General features: G+C 39.3%; 1 non-coding gene across 1 annotated transcript; it reads right to left on the reverse strand.

Moving 5' to 3' along the window:
* Window positions 1-6,633: 6,633 nt before the first annotated feature.
* Window positions 6,634-6,705, reverse strand: TRNAG-UCC (transfer RNA glycine (anticodon UCC)). The gene has a single exon. It is a non-coding gene; the product is annotated as a tRNA-Gly (tRNA).
* Window positions 6,706-10,899: the final 4,194 nt, after the last annotated feature.

The following is a 10,899-nucleotide window of genomic DNA, read 5'->3' on the forward strand; positions in this document are numbered from 1 at the left end:
GCTCAGAGGGCAATGAAGTGTTATAGTTGGTTGCTTGCAGTTAGTTCGTCTTTCAGACCAATTTAAGCTTTGATGAGCCTTCTGTTTGTAGCCTGTTGTACTATGTACTCCAAAACTGGTCAATGGGCCTTCTGTTTGTAATCTTTCAATGTGACCATGTGCTTGCTAAGCTCTCTCAAGTATTGTCAAACCTTGGTGTTACTACATGCCAAAATCTCTTATTTTCATTAGACTTGATATGCTTTCTTATGACATTGACTTCACCTTGTACTTGTCAAAGTAAGCATTGCATACAAACTTGTTAAGTTTGCAATCATAACTGTTTCCTAACAAGTCTTCTCTTCTCATGCTTACAACTGTTTCCTAACATCTCTTCTCTGTAAGAACTTCAATCAACATGTAGCCTAGCAGCTTGCATGTCATCTGTGTCCTTTAATGGCTAGTAGCTTGTATAATTCAGCCTCTTGTTGTCACTTGCACTTTGCTGCTCTTAAACATTATGCATGGAAAACCAGAATCCCTTGGTTTAATGGAAGCACATTGGTCTAACCATAGGTCTCAGTTCAAATCTGAGAGGGATCGTACCAATTTTATAGTATTGTTTTAAATGAATTACAGCTTAAACATGTGTGCAAACATTAAATCTTTCACCATGTTAACATGCATGTTGCATTTTCAGTATAATAGATGAATCTTATTGATCGATAGCCTTGTAAATGCTTGCAGAACAACAACAGAGCTAAAGCTTAATGACTTTCTTGGTTTTGTTGCTGAACTATTGCTACTGTATATTGATCTTGTCCAAGAATGTTGATATTGGGGACCAAGATTTGCTTGAAATTGCAGAAATTCTTCAATGTTGATGATGTGTTGTCCCTTCTTCTCAAGATTTGATTTCTCCACTGTCTTTATAATCTCTTAAAAATCTACACAACTATGCACTGTACTCTACACTGTTCTTGAAAATCTGCACCAATCCTTGAAAATATGTACTAACTGCACATTAAATCTTGAAATCTGCACCAATCCTTGAAAATATGTACTAACTGTACATTAAATCTTGAAATCTGCACCAAGATTTTGCACACTTTCTTGAAACTGGGTCAAATTTTTGCACACTTTCTTGAAACTATATCAAACTTCTGCACAACAATCTGAAATCTGTATAGTAATCTGAAAACTCTGTACAACAACCTTGATTTTCTGTACCACAATCTTCTTGTAATCTTTCTCTAAGAACTCAAAGAATTGGCAATCTAGGGTTTGATCTTGAAGAAATAAGAGCTTTACTTGGATTGATATTTGAAAATGTAGGCTCTTTAATTAAGATAATGTAAGAAAATCATTCAAAATAGGTTGCTAGAATCTCTGCAAACCCTAATTTTAAAAATCAAGAAAATTTTTAATAAAATCAAGATCAAGAAGATCAAGAAGTTCAAGAAATCAAATAGTAAAGTATATTAGAGTTCTAATAATAGTGATTAATATAATTTTAAAAATGATTAACATAAATTTTCATTGCTAATCTTATCAAATCAAGAAATTAGCAAATCTAAAATTGTGTAAAAATTAATTTCAAAAATGATTAATACTAATCAAGATTAAGAAAATACATTTCAAAAAACTAGATTAAGAGTAATTTGAAGATGATTATCATTAATCAAGATCAAGAAAATGCATTCTAAAAATGAGATTAAGCATAATCTAAAATGATTATCACTAATCACTCTCTAAGCAAGGATCTAAGCCAAGGGCTCTCATACCAATGCAATGAAGGGAACCTAGGGATTGCACTCATTAGCATGGAGTACACACATGTCCCACTCATCATAGGGAGTAGCACCTGTTGCACTCATAATTGAATACACACATAGGAGAAGTTCACCATGGAAGCTTAAAGCTCCAAAGAGTAAGTGTACTCATGAAAATGTATATGATGAAAAAGGTCCAATGCCCATGAGTCCTATGCCTAATATAGCCCAGGGCCCCCCAAAAATACACATGTAAATGACCATAAGCCCAAGTGCCTAGGTCCCATTCCCCATCATGTGCATGTGTAATTGTAAGATTCCTCCCTCCAGCTTTTGAGGTGTAAAGGTGTAAGAACCTCCCCTTCTGTTCTTGTAATTATTTCCCTCTCAGAAATAGAAGAAAGATCTTGTTTTACCCTATTTTGGCCTAGAGAGAGAAAATATCTAGAGAGAGATAATCCAAAACTGAGATATCTTTGAATATAAAAATCCTCCTAGTGTCTAAAATGGTTTCCCCTAAAACAAAAATTCAAAAAGAACTTTCCAATGTGCATCTGGAATTAATTGAAAATGTGTATAAAGGACCTTAGCCTAAGGATCAAGATTTTTTGAAATTTTTGGATTATAGTCCAATTAAGATTCCTATGGGCCAATAGGATTAATCCAAGTGTGGTGAGGAGATAAATTCAAAGAATAAAAGAAAATACCCAAAAATGAGTAAATGCTCACATAAGATGAAGAGTTGATTGAGTACAAGGTTTATTAGTTAAAAACTATGAGATATTACTAAAAAAATGAGATATTTTGGAAGAAATTTAGAAAAAGTCCCATCATCGGTATCGAAGTAGGAAAAGCTACTAAATGTGAATGAGATGTGATAAGACGTGAATGGATGTGATAAGATGTGAATGGGATGTGATAGGATGTGAATAGATGTGATAAGATGTGAATGAGATGTGATAGGATGTGAATGGGATCTGATAAGATGTGGTGTGATGTAAATGAATGTGGATGGGATGTGAGGTGGTGTAAATGGATGTGGATGTGAGGTGGTGTAAATGGATGTGGATGTGAATGAAGAGATGAGAATGAGATGTGAGGATATGTGAAAGGATGTGATGTAATGTAAATGGATGTGGATGTGGATGTGAATGAAGAGATGAGAATGAGATGTGAGGATATGTGAAAGGATGTGACGTAATGTAAATGAATGTGGATGTGGATGTGATAAGATGTGATGTGATCTGATGTAAATGGATGTGAATGTGGTCATGATAAGATGTGATGTGATGTAAATGAATGTGGATATGGATGTGATAAGATGTGGTGTGATGCAAATGAATGTGGATGTGGATGTGATAAGATGTGATGTGATGTAAATGGATGTGGATGTGAATGTGGATGAGATGTGATGTGATGTAAATGGATGTGGATGTGAATGTGATGAGATGTGGATGAAATGTGATGTGATGTGAATATATGTGGATGTGAATGTGAATGTATAGATGGATGTGGATAGACGTGCATGTGAAGGATGGATGTGGATGAATGAGATGGAATGTGTATGGATGTGATGAGATATGGATGGATGTGGATAGACGTGCATGTGAATGATTGGATGGATGTGGATGAATGAGATGGAATGTGTATGGATGTGATGAGATATGGATGGATATGGATGTGATGAATGAGATATGATGTGGATGTGGATGTGGATGTAATGTGGTTAGAATGTATGTGATGGGATGGAAATGCAATGAATGTGATGGATGTGAATAGATGCGATGTATGTGACGTGATGTGATGTGATGTGAGTCAGGATAGATGTGAATGGATGAGATGTGATGTGAATGGATGTGATGTAAATAGATGTGAATGGATGAGATGAGACGTGAATGGATGTGATGTGATTTGAAATGGATGTGATGTGATGTGAAATGATGTGATGTGAATCAGGATAGATGTGAATGAATGAGATGTGAATGTGATGTGATGTGGTGTGAATCGGGACAGATGTGAATGGATGTGATGTGATGTGAATCGGGATAGATGTGAATGAATGAGATGTGAATGTAATGTGATGTGATATGAATCGGGATAGATGTGAATGGGTGAGATGTGATGAGAATGGATGTGATGTGATCGGGGTAGATGTGAATGGATGAGATGAGATGTGAATGGATGTGATGTGATGTGATGTGGATATGGGTAGATGAGAATGGATGAGATGTGATGAGGATAGATGTGGGTAGATGTGATGAGATGTAGTATTGGATGAGAATGGATGAAGGACGATGTAGTATGATGTGATTGGATGAGAATGGATGAAGGACGATGGGAACACCTATGATTGGATATGGATTAAGCAAAGTGAATTGATTTAGAAGAATGTGGAATAGCGGAAAATGATGTGGAACGAGGTGAAAAGATGAGAGTTCATTAGAACCTGTATTTATGACCTATTTTTAAATGACTATTTTATGTGAAGAATGTCGGGGAAGCATGTTGACCATCTTGTGAATGAGGTCGTGGACACTTAAGTGATAAAGTTATAACAGCTGACGGAGAGTCAACGGAGGATGTCTCGCGCATAGTAGCAAGGTCGGCCGAGGTCTTGACTAGCCTCGGTTCGATTTAAATGGTAAGCTTCCGGTACTATGGATGAGGGACCAAGGAAGCGGCCTATGAGTGAAGCGCTAGGTGACCTACGACGACGAAGGATCCTAGAGGGTGCTGACCATACGGTGCTCGGGCTCTGGGTCTCGCCCGAAGATACCCATGCGTGCGTCAAGGAAGAAAATGGAACAAGGTGTTAGAGTTGTTTTCTGAACTCAGGCATGGATCTGGTTAATTGACCTTGCTGGTCCTCAAAACGGATGAGTCCATGGCTCTTTTATATGGATCTGTTAGTTGATCTTGCTGATCTTCAACGGAGAGTCTATCTGGATTTTCTTATGTGATTATATTGGCGGGTACTATGAGCTAAGAACTATTGAAAAGGCCCCTGAGTGAACAGGTGGTGAGCGTTCTGGTTGCCAATGATGCCATAGGTACACCGATGAAGGAATGATTGGAAATTAGAATTCAACCGGATATTTTGGAGGACAAATACAAGTGCTATGTTTAGAGTGCCTCTAAATGATTGTTTAGCCAACACCTTTTGCTCCAATATTCTAACAAAAATAAACTCACCCTTTTTGAAGAACTCAAGAGAAGTGCAAGGAGTTATTCTATAAATCACATTGCATGATGGAAAAGGGCCTAAGGTAAAACCTTCATATGCTACAGGTTTACAAATAGTCCTTCCATTCAAAAGCAATTCACCCAAAAACTGTATTAAGTTTGGTGTGATTTATATGTTCTTTTTTATTGTAAAAGAAACTATTGGCTCATTAAAAAGCTGCTTCACCTACTTTAACCTTAAATCTCAAAGTACATATAACCTTAAACCTCAAGGTGTACATATAACCTTAAATCTCAAAGTACATATAACCTTAAACCTCAAGGTGTACTTTGGTATTATGGATGGTATAGTACATATAACGTCAAGGTGAACTTAAATTGGTATTATGGATGGTATAGTACATATAACTTCAAACCTCAAAGTACAAGTGCTATGTTTGGAGTGCCTCTAAATGAATGCTTATTCAACACATTTTCTCCAATTGTTTTTTGGTGAATTGCTTGCTTGTGAATGGAAGGACTATTTGTAAACCTGTAGCATATGAAGGTTTTACCTTAGGCCCTTTTCCATCATGCAATGTGATTTATAGAATAACTCATTGCACTTCTCTTGAGTTCTTCAAAAAGGGTGAGTTTATTTTTGTTAGAATAGGTATTAAGTTTGGTGGTGTGATTTATCTGTTCTCTTTGATTGTAAGAGAAACTATTGGGTCATTAAAAAGCTGCTTCACCTACTTTGGATATGGAGGTCTCCTCCATGCTTCAACAACCTTGGTATCTTCATCTTTAGATTTCACCTCTTATGGAATGGGTGTGGGCCTTCCCTTCAGGCGGGGTTGGTACTGTATCTGTGGACTATGGTTGTTAGGCTACGTCTTTGTTGATAGGTAAAGTAGATGCAAACTCCTCCCCCAACTAATGTTGGGGCCGTTCCACCACGAAGACCACATCATAGCTAAGAACAATCTTCCTTGCCTGAGGGTCATATATAGTCGGTAACTTGTTAACTCCATGTTGTACCCTAGGAAGATACACTTTCTACATTTTGAATCCCACTTGATCCTTGATGAGTCTAGAACATGCATATCACAATAACATCCAAATGGTGTGAAATGTGACACTGAAGGTTTTTTACTAGAGTAAGCTTGTTGAAGAGTTATCCCCTTCATCGCCTTGGTGTAAACTCCTATTGTGAGTATATGCACCGGCTTGGTGTAAACTCCAATTGATGAGTATATGTACCATCACCACCATTCAACAATGTGGCCCTTGTAGATAGGATCAAGTGTCTCTTGATCCTGTCTTGATCCCATGCTCCTTGTAGTAGGCCTTGAATTCACTTGATGTAACCTCTCCACCCAGTCGGTTCTTCGGCTTCTTTCATGTCTCATTCCAGTCCAGTGTCAGGATGCTCCACTATGAACCATTGGGTGCTATAGAATGCTTTGCCTTTGCACAATTGTTTTTTCAATTACTATAAAGAGCTCCAATTCCACTTCAGCGCTGTCACCTAACTCCTTCTGAGATGGCTTCGAGGCACCAGTTCAGTGTCAGGATGCTCCACTATGAACCATTGGTGGGTGGTGCTATAGAATGCTTTGCATTTGCATAGAAAGGAGATGAGAAAAGAGGAGTGTGGAGGCGAACGCCAAGGTTGGTAGAAAGGAGATGAGAAAAGAGGAGTGTGGAGGGAAAAAGGTGCGTTCGCCGGGAGTCGAACCCGGGTCTATTGCTTGGAAGGCAATTATCCTGACCGTTGGACTACGGACGCTCGATGCAAGCGATTCGATGGATTGTATTAATGTTGGATAAACATGTCAACTCTCAAACGTCCAGCTGTCGGGGCTCTCACACCGTAAGCAGCATAAAATCGTCTCTGAATGCTTATCTAGGCTGCATACACTCGCTCGTGTGGCATTTCCAAGTGTCTACGACTAGAAGTTAGTGCGTGCAAAGTGACGATGAGACAGTTTCTCTCGAGAAATTATCTCAAATGAAAATCGTCAAGGGCAACCTTGGCAAGGCTGAAATTTGAGCTCGACCTTCAAAATTTAACTTCATATATATAGATATATATGTTTGTTTATGTTTGTCTAAAATTTAGAGAAATAGTTACTTTGTGAAAGGCCTTCTCTAGAATGTTTCGAGGGCTTTGATGCCCGCTAATGCTGAATGGAGGCTTGTATTACGAAGTTGTATCATGTAGGAGGATGAAAGGTTTAGTGAGGGTGCAAAGTCAGAATGGTTGAGTGGCTTTCTTATTCATTCTTGGCAGGACCTACTATTCCACAATGCTGACGTCTCTCGTACACAATGGTCATTCCTCGACCCAATCTTTATATCCTGGTGGCAACACATTACTTACTAATGGGTGTCGTGGCTAGTTAGTTAAGGGATGTGCCTATGACGAAGAGGTCCTAGGTTCCGTTACGTGTGTCCACACCATTTGTCAATGCATGAATCTTGGGGTATATGCATGGATAACTTTTTATATGAGAACCCCCTACTTTTTGTAGACCCGTGAAAAGTAGCGAGAACCCTTACATCATTTTGGTAGTAATAACATATGAAAAAAAATATTTGCAACAATATATAATCATTACTTTTCAGTTGTAATTTTACTCCAAAAATTTGGGTAAATTAGTTTTTTAGATTTAAAAGGTACAAGACAAACCTTTGGTGTACACATCGATCACCTTTTCCACATTTACCCTATTGGATGCACATTTTTATATACACATACGTAAAGGAAAGGGGGCATAAAATGGAATTTTTGTTGTGGTTGTTGGTGTTTCTTTTATTGTTGTTTTTGAAAGGGCAATGGGGACAAGATGTGGAAGAAAAGAAAGGGACAAGGGTAATGGATCTAGCTCTAAGATGAAAACGGAAGCAAGTTTTTGATAGAAACAAATAAAGGTGCAAAGTAAGATCTTCTCCCATATCCCCACTAGTATATTCTCCAAACTCATTTACTCCTTTAAGTAATGATGAAGGCTATGACCCATCCTCCTTTAGAGATTGAATTGGTAGACTAAGAATGATGATGCTTTAGAGGTAGATAAAGGGGGGATTTTTTTGTGAGAATTTTTTAGCGAGTGCTTTTTGGGAATTGGGCGAGCGGATTCCAAAAAGATACCTCCCTCCATGAAGAGAGAGAGGGGTGAAGATAGTTGGAGAGAGTAATATGACATAATTTGAGAGGGAGAGGGCAATAATGAGCCTGAGGGAGTGAAAACAGAAAAACATGACAACATCACATCCTCTACATCGATGTTATTGCTTCAAACTGAAAATAAAACCAAGCTCATTCATGAACAATTTCCAAATAGAGAAATGTGAAAACCATCATCTTTACTACTATGGGCCTCGCTTGTCCTCCGAGGTGTAGGCATAAAGTAAGCAAACAGTGTTCATACCCTTCCACACTTCCTCTAGCAAGACACGCTCATACGATTCATTAATAAAACCATGGGCTCGCCATATCGCAATTAAGCCCACCACTTTGGCCTTAACTTGAGAAATAGCATCATCATTACCAGAAAGTGGAAAAGATGTGAGACTTTCCATGCTTGTGCACCATCTATGGTCTTATGCTTGACCTCCACATTGGTGGCCTCCCTCTGGATACGCACAGCAACAACAACTTCAATGCTAATATTTGATGAGGCCACCACAAACAAAACGAAGGAGGGTTTAGGGTGGTGTACTCTACTAACAAGGCTTGGTGGCAATGGTGTTTAACAAAGTGCTTTGGAGCTTACCTCTATATATTTAGCAGTGGGAGAGGTGCACTCTACTTTTACAACAAACAAAATTTAAAAAAATATCTTTTTTAATGTTAATAATAAAGGCATCTTTCCTCGAATTTCTACACCACAATAATAAAGCCATCTTTTGAACCTTTTTTGGGGAAAGAGCGAGTATGTATTGGAGCACCTTCACCCTCTCTCTTCTCTCCTCTTCTCATCGTTCCCTTGTAATTTTTGCATGATTTCAAACCGATGAATGCTCATAATGTGAATACCATTTATCAATACATGACAACGTTCCACAAAACTAGACCTGCTTGAAAATGCACAACCGATAGTAGCGAGAGGGGGAAGAGGGAGGGAGGAGGGAGAGAAAGGTATTGCACAATTGAACCCTCTACAATGAGGTTACTTCCACAAAGGTTACATAGGACCCAAAATACTATAGGTCAACTGATTATCCATGCATTCAATTGTCTAAATTAGGGTAGGTTCTCCTACAAGAAGACAAGGCATTGTAAAGCTCAATGCACGTAGCAAAGCATTACACATGGTGCCAAATCAGCCACGTGTAATGCACGTGGCCAAGCATTACATGTGGTAGCAATGATTTGGCACCACGTGTAATGCTTTGCCATGTGCATTACACGTGGCAGTTGCCACATGTAATGCCCAGCCTCGAGCATTACACGTGGTAGCCACCATGTGTACTGCACGTGGCCAAGCATTACACGTGGTGCCAATGATTTGGCCACATGTAATCCTTTGCCACATGCATTACACATGGCGGTTGCCACATGCAATGCCTCATTGGTGTCACATGTAATGCTTTGCAGCATGCATTACACATGGTAGTTGCCACGTGTAATGCCCGAGGACCACCATGTGCAATGCACGACCTCAAGCATTACATGTGGTAGCCACCACATGTAATGCACATGGCTGAGCATTACATGTGGTGCCAATGATATGTCACGTGCATCACAGGTGGGCGTGCCACGTGTAATGCCTGACCTCAGGTATTACACGTGGTTTCGTCACATGGCATGTGCCCTTTGTGTCCAACAGCTTTAAAGCCGTTGGATAGATAGCGGAGCCCTCCGCCCAAGCGACCCCTCTCCCCGCCCAAGTCCCCCTCTCCTCTCTCAACGCACCCTCGCGCCCCCCTCTTCCCCCTCAACTCGCCCCTCTCTCCTCCCTCAACGTGCCCTCACGCCCCCAATACATTAATCAATCAATTAGAGTATCTAGTGGAGTATAAGGAGCAAGAAGTGATGGATTAAAGGTTCTCTACACTATAACAATTCATTCCACAACCCAAGTTGATTCAATCATTCAAATTCTTGAGGTATTCTTCTTGTGATTAATCTAAATGGTATAATAATTACTAAGTATCATGAAATTATGTGCATATTTAATGCAATGCTAATTCACAGAGTTGCATCACATCTTATTTGAAAGAATGGATGTCTTGGATTAGTAATTAATCATGATTAGGGACTAATTGAAGCACTTTTCTTAATTATGGTTACATATCAATAAACAAAGGGCGTATATTAACTACTAATCATATTTAAAATTTAATTCAAAAAAAGAAAGAATATGGTTGAAAAAGCTTATGTTGAATTTTTCAAGGTAGCAACTTTCAAGCATCTCACTTTCAAGCCAAAATGCTTCCCCGTACTCATTTGCAATCGAAGGGTTCACTGGAAATCAAGATGAGATCACACTATCGCAAGACATGGGCATATCACAAGTGGCCACATCAAAGGGAGGTAACGAACACCTCTCTTTGGGGGGGCTGGTTCTTCAATGCCCGCCATCAACAATCGCAAGACATGGGCATATCACAATTGGCCACATCAAAGGGAGGTAACGAACACCTCTCTTTGGGGGGGCTGGTTCTTCAATGCCCGCCATCAACAATCGTGTGGCTAGCAGTAGTGCCACGATTATTGAAGAAGAGGAGTCTATAAAAGAGAGTTTGGCCTAGGTGGTTGATCAACGAATCTCCACAAAAAATTGGGTGGAGGACCACTTGGTTGATAATCATAACCGTCTTCCTAGAGTGTCATTTTGTTGCCTCCTTGCAAACTCGGCAATCTGTACGAATGAGGATTCCATTGAGGGGTTAATTAAAAGCATGGAGGAGAGCACATACCAATCAACAATGGTGACATTCGTTGTCTCTAAGGGATTCCTTGGCAAATAGCCCT

This window comes from Cibotium barometz, chromosome 48 (assembly GCF_041138505.1).
Source record: "Cibotium barometz isolate CiBa-2024 chromosome 48, ASM4113850v1, whole genome shotgun sequence".
Classification (NCBI taxonomy): domain Eukaryota; kingdom Viridiplantae; phylum Streptophyta; class Polypodiopsida; order Cyatheales; family Cibotiaceae; genus Cibotium; species Cibotium barometz.